This window comes from Numenius arquata, chromosome 7 (assembly GCF_964106895.1).
Source record: "Numenius arquata chromosome 7, bNumArq3.hap1.1, whole genome shotgun sequence".
In the NCBI taxonomy this organism is placed as follows: Eukaryota; Metazoa; Chordata; class Aves; order Charadriiformes; family Scolopacidae; genus Numenius; species Numenius arquata.
Genome location: NC_133582.1, coordinates 31,932,788 through 31,939,446, shown reverse-complemented (window position 1 = coordinate 31,939,446; position 6,659 = coordinate 31,932,788).

Genomic DNA, 6,659 nt, shown 5'->3' with positions numbered 1-6,659 from the left:
GAAAATGAGCAACAAGTTCTTTAAAAGGAAGAAAATTACTTTATAGCAAACCTCCATGCGTGATGCATGTTGGATTTTTCCCCTAACCTCATACCAAATAAATAGTTCAGCTACATGATATGACAAAAGAACCATTACTTATTTTCCCAGCTGAACCTTGTGTTAAACCACGATTAAGGCAGTATTTACTCCTGTAAAAATATTGTGCTGAACTACAACTGCTTCAGATAAGTGGAAAAGATATCAAGGTAGCATCAGACAAAAATCTCCATGTACATATTAACACTTAAGAGGAGCCTTGAGATTTCTTAGTTGGAATTCTTCAGGGACTGCTTTTATCACTTAACACAAAGAATTTGTCTTAGGACAAAGAAAATACAGATTAAATAGTCCAGTTTGTACAATTTTAAAATTAAGTTTATTATTTAATACTGCTCGACCATTAGAAGCAGAAGGAACCGAGGGCAGGGAAAGCGGGCACTTTGGGGCAGATCTGTAACTGTCAAGAGGCATGATCTTAACACAAGGAAAGGAACTACAAACACACAAAACCCTAAGTCTAACTTTGATACTAGTTCAACATTGTCATACAGCATCCCCATGGACTTGATGGCTAAGGGGGCCATGTGTGCAGGCGACACAGGCACGCTAGTTCCCATACCTAAAGCCCACGGTTCCACCTAGGTGCTTCATGTGCTGCCCCCGCTGTGGCCGAGCACTTCTTGGGCAAAAATGACCAGGGGGACCTAACCCAGAGATGCCAATTTGGCTGCCCCAACCCAAAGAACAATTAAGACATTCGTGTTGTTGACACAGGTCAAGGAGTTACCATCCTAGAGGACAAGCTGGCAGAAGGGAAGGAGAAACTTAACAGCTGCTACTTTCCAGTTGCTCGCCACTCTACTCAGAGCAACTATCAGACAATTAAGCAGGAGCACTGACGAAGCAAGCAGGACAGAGTGAGATGCTCAGATCAGATCACTGAATTTGCTCTCACTACACCTCCAGAAACTCCTGCAGGCCTTGAGCTCCACCAATGCCAACAGCAAAACTTCACAGTCGTCTTAACAGACAACAAATGAGTCCCTTCAAATTTGATCTCTATCGCCCATCTCACCCATGAGGTAAGGAAAATAGGTATCCCAGCTTAGGAAAGAGTATTTTGAAGTGTTTGTAATGAAGCCTGAAGAGTTATATAGTTGCACATACATTGCATACTTGAAATACAAGCAGCTGAGTACATCCAGGCAGACGAATCAGTTGGCAATGGAAGCAGAAAACCATTGATGGTTGTCTACTTAAAGACAATTTTGGCTAGGTAGGGTTTGTGCTTTGTGTATCGTTTTCCTGGTTTTGGGGGGTTTGGTTGGGGTTTTTTTCCAATCTTCTCTTCAAGTTCTAGCTCCAATAAACTACCCCTTAAAGAATCTTACTTGACCAACTTGCTCCAATCCCCTATCTTGCAATCATCTACAAAGTATTTTTTGACATATCCAATTCGCTCAAAACCTCAATCAATCCATGGAAAAGCATGCTCCAGTAGATATTCATATCATCAACTATCATCATTCCCCCTTCTAAAAAACACGTTTATGCAATTAATGTGTTACAAACAGGGTCAGCATGGAAAAGCATCTGGTTGACACAGCTGTATAGCCAACATCAAGGGAGATCAAGAGCGTTTTGAGCCAGCATGACACATTACCAAAGTCTTCTACAACATACATGAACAAGGAAAGTATTCCAATGTGTGAATCAAACAAACCCTCTTCCCAACAGGAATTTAATTAGAGGACCAGAGCAAGAGGTTTTGACCGCTCCTACTCTGACAACTGCCATATACCTTCAATTAGACGAGTGAAATTATAGGACACTCCCGATCCTGAAACCACAGCCAGAAATGCACTGCAAGGTTCAGTCCGCTCTGCTCTCGAGTACATGAGGTTTGAGCCCAAAATTCAGCATTTATGTAAGTATGTGCCATGGGTGGCAGTCAGGTCTTTACGACTGAATTCAGCAGCACGGATTAAGAAACAAGGTCAGCAGATTAACTTCTATTACCTATTCATGAACTGAACTGTGCTCCTGAGGTATGCAAAAACCTACCTTCAGCACAGGGTGCCAGCAGAGGACAAAAGACTTCTGCTGTAGAGCCTGCAGTTTTGACTGTTTGACATCCGTTCACAACTACAAGGTTATTCCAGAAAGGTCATTTTGAGCAACGAGCAACATTTGGTGCTCTAAATCACATGATATGGGTCAGCAGAAGTCATCCATGGCACAGGGCTCACCTAGGTAGCCAATAAGCTGTACACTCACTCATGCAAAGCACTGAAGTATCTCTTCCTACTTGAAGCATGCCCCTTTTTTCCTATCAATATAAATACAGAATACTTGGAAAATAACATATCCATAGTGCAAGGCCGTAACTGTTCTGCAAATCAAGTTATTGTCAGTAGTTTTTACTGCTTTTAGGAGAAAGCAGCAACAGGGTACAATTCACTCTTTTGTAGCTTAAGGAAGATTTCTAGCATGCCAAAGAACTTTGAGGGTTTTTTTTTTAACTTGGAAAGCAGGTTTTTGAATACCTCAATTCAAACATTTTAAACAAGAAACACTTAAGATCACTTGTGACTATTAATTGCCACATCCACTGCAAAACTTTGAAGCCCACGCCGCGATGCTACCGTATTGCCCCAGCCACCCTACTGGAGAGCCTGCAGCAGCACTGGTAGATGGAAATCCATCCCAGGAGCTGCCCACAGCCTCCCAGGAGACACAGAGCCACTTCAGCTTTGCCCAACTGACACAACTTGCACCTCACATGGGAACTGTATCACTATTTTGCCTTCTTCCCTATGAATGTTTCCATCCAGGTAGACTAACTGGGCCCAATCAGGGGACTACAGTAGGAGTATGAGGTTTACTGGCACATCCTGTTAACCAGTAGGCTGAAAGGAAACAGAAAGTAGATCAGATGGAAACACGCTTACTTTTTTTCCACTGAAACTCTCTCAGCAGCATTTAGCGGTGCTCGACCTACTTCCTACACCATCTCTTTGCTGTCACTTCCTCTGACAGTTTGTCAGCACACCCATGAAGCTGGAGACTAAGGAACGAATGCCTGGGAAGTCAAAGAGCTGGACTTCTTCCTCTTGATGCCACCTACAGTCAAAACTTTTACGATCTAACGAGCAAGGCAACATAGTGACCAGCCAGCAACAAGTACCTCCAATTATTGGCATCCTGCAGGAATTCCTAATCAACTGTGTAATTTCACTTGTAAGTATGCACTTAAAGGTGACTTTGATTTCTCCTGAAACACCCTCATTCTTCCTCTTTTAGCTTAGGGCATGGATTAGGGTCTACAAACAGCTTTGGGTTTTCTGCTTTCCTGTATTCCAGAGTTCCTGTCTGAGAAGACATTTTGTATCAAAATGTACTTGTAATTAGTTCCTTCCAAATGAATAAGAGCTTTAAATACCACTGGCTCGAAGCAGATGATGCTCTATTTTGCATCTACAAACACACAGTCCCTAGCTATAAATCCTGAAGTGAAAGGATCCTGGTTTCCATGCCTAGTTCCTTAATAGAAACCAGTATTGATACCAAAATACGAAACAGTTGTAGCAGACAGACTTTAATACTAAGTTCTACTTTAACTGAATACTAGTCTTTACTCAAAATTTTAAATTTCCAAGATGAACACTAGCACAGTGACCTGCTGTGTTGAGAAATACATTTTAGTGTTTGGTAAGAACGGAAACATTCATTAGGCACACTTCGCAGGACTATACTCAGGATAACACAGGTGCTCCTACAAGTTTAATTCGTTTGAAATAGGAGACATTTCGGCTTAAGGTACCCAGTAGGTGCCTGCATACAACTAAAATGAATTCCTAAAGCTTCCTGCCTGGCCATTCATATGACTTCAAAAGGAGTTAAAACACTTATCTTATACGGCACTATAAGGGTCTAATTTTTCAACTACGTGTTAAATTTTCTACAAACCAGGCTTTTTCTCGGGGGGGGGGGGGGGGGGAGGGGTCAGGTGAGAGGAGAGGGGGCAGCATCCCAGGCACACCTCTGAACTTTGGCACTACATTACTCACTCCGAAATTGTTGGCCTAAAACATTACAAAGCCACATGGACCGCACGGCGACACATGCAAATGAAAATCTGGGTAGCTTGTTTGGCTGAAGCTTTCATCCCCACTAACCTACCACTAACCTTTCAACAGAAAAAGCGACGGAAGATGTATCATCAACAGGTCATCTGGTTGCTTCTTTGTAAAAAAAAAAAAAAAACAAAAAAAACAACACACATAAAAAAAAAACCAAAACCAACAAACCAAACTAAAAGCTGCTGAACAGAAACCGGAAACGGCCTTTTTTTCCTCCCTGGCTCTCCCCCTGCCCCCCCCCCCCCCGCCCCGTGTATTCAAAATGGAAAAAATAAACCTGTCGCCCTTTGGATGCAGAACCACCAGCTCTGTCTAGCTGTAACACTTTGTCATTTTACCAAGCAGTGTGCTTTCAAGGCTGAAGGGTCCCAGCAGAAACAAACGTGTGGCCTTTAAGAAGTAGGGCCAGAAACCCAAGCGTTAGAGCTAGACTGCTTTTGGCTTGCATGTATTCTAGAAGCTGCATTTTGCAGTGGTGGAACAGCTGCCGGTTTTGAGGGGATAGTTTAAAAAACAAAGAATAAAAAAGAAAAAAGCTTTCAGTATAAAAATATAGTAATTGCTTTAAAATATCGTTATCCCTTTTAAGCCAAAAAAATATAAATAATTCAACTGAAAACATAACTGCTGCTCCTCTCCCCTGCCTTTTACAAGTCTTCTCCGTGGCCGTTACAGGCAGAAATGCCCCCCCCGACACTAGCTCTTCCTGAAACCGCATTATTTAACTACGTGAAAGGAAAAAAAAAAAAAAAAAAAAAAGAAAAAAAAAAAGAAGACAGTGAAAAGAAAAAACCCGACGAAAGTTGCGCTGGATGGCAGGCTGCTCACAAAAGAGCCAAGGCTGAGGATACGGGAGAGAAACCTTCTAATTCCACACCCCCCCCCCCCCCCGACAGCTTAACATTAAAAAGACACAACTTATCTATCGGCCATCTGGATTCTTCCAGAGTAAAACAACATCAAATTTGGAAGAGCTAAAAGGGGAGGGGGGGGGGAAGAAGCAAGCTTTCCCACTAGGATTTTGCAGGTTAACACCAGCAAAACGAAAATCCCCCTTTGTTTTGTTTTCCCCCGCCTGCCTGCTGCTCCGGCACAGGGGGCTGGGATAAATGGAGCCTGGACTTGGGGGCGACTCTTTCCTCCTCGGGAAAAAAAAAATAATAAAAAAATAACACGACCACCGCCAAAAAAACCCACCCTTCGGATTCAGCAAAACCCTCGGAGTTCAACCGCTGACTTTTTTTTCCCCTATTTTTTTTTTTTTTTAGGGGCTTGAAAGTGATGGTTTTTTTCCCCGAGGGCAGGCGGCTCGGCAGCCGCTCCATGACAAAGAGCTTCCCCGGCACATCCAGCCCCACAGCGGGGCCCAGCCAACTCCGGGGTGGGGGGAAGGGAAAAAGGAAAAAAAGACAAAAAAAAAAAAGGGAAAAAGATCCACCTCTCCCCCCGCCAAAAAAAAAACCCAACAAAACAAAACAAAAAAACCCACAAAAATTCCCCAAGCCCCCGGAAAATAAGAAAAAAAAAACCAAAACAACCCCCCCAGATAAAGAAACAAGGGAATTATTTTAAAAGCAGCAACAGCAGAGCAGCCCTGCGGAGGCGCCGCACAAAGCGCGCAGGGCGGCGGGGGAAGGGGGGGGGAAAAAGCCCGAGGAAGCGGGCAGCCCCCGGGCAGGCCCCCTGCCCACCTCCCCCCTCGCGATACGGCCGCGCTGCCCGGCTTCTGTCGCGATACTCACCCCCAGGGAGGAAGGAAGCAGACGGAAGAGGCACCTCAGGCCGGCAGCGGCAGCTCCCCGAAGCGGCGGGGGGAGGCAAGGAGCCGGGTTGGGGGGAAGGGGCAGCCGCCGTCCCCGTCTCCTCAGGGCGGGCCGAGAGAGGAAGGAGCCCTCCGCAGGCGCTCCCCGCCGCGAGAGAGAGGCCGGGAAGCGGCGGCAGCTACCGGGAAGGAAGAAAGAATGGACGCCGGCTTCGCCGCTCTCAACACGGCCCCGCCGCCGCCTTCCTCGCCCTCACGCCGCCTCGCCTCAGCGCCGCCCGCCCTCTGCCTCAGCCGCCGCCGCGCGCTCGCCCACCCCACCGACGGGGGCGGGGCGGAGCGACGCGCGGGGACACGCCCCCTTCCCCCGCCCCGTGGCATGATGGGACTTGTAGTGCCACCCTCTGGGCGCGTGATGCGTGGGTATATACGCACAGGTATACGTGTACATATGTACGGGTGTGTATGTATATGTATGCATATCTTTGTGCGTGTATGTACATGTGTATGTGTACGTGTATGTATATGTATATGTAAATGATATGTATATATATGCATATGCATATATATGTATATGCATATGTAGGTTGATGGTTGAACTCAATGATCTTAAAGGTCCCTTCCAACCTCGACGATCCTATGGTCCTATGTATATGAGTATATATACGTATATGCACATGCACGTGTGTGTGTATATATATGTATATATGTGT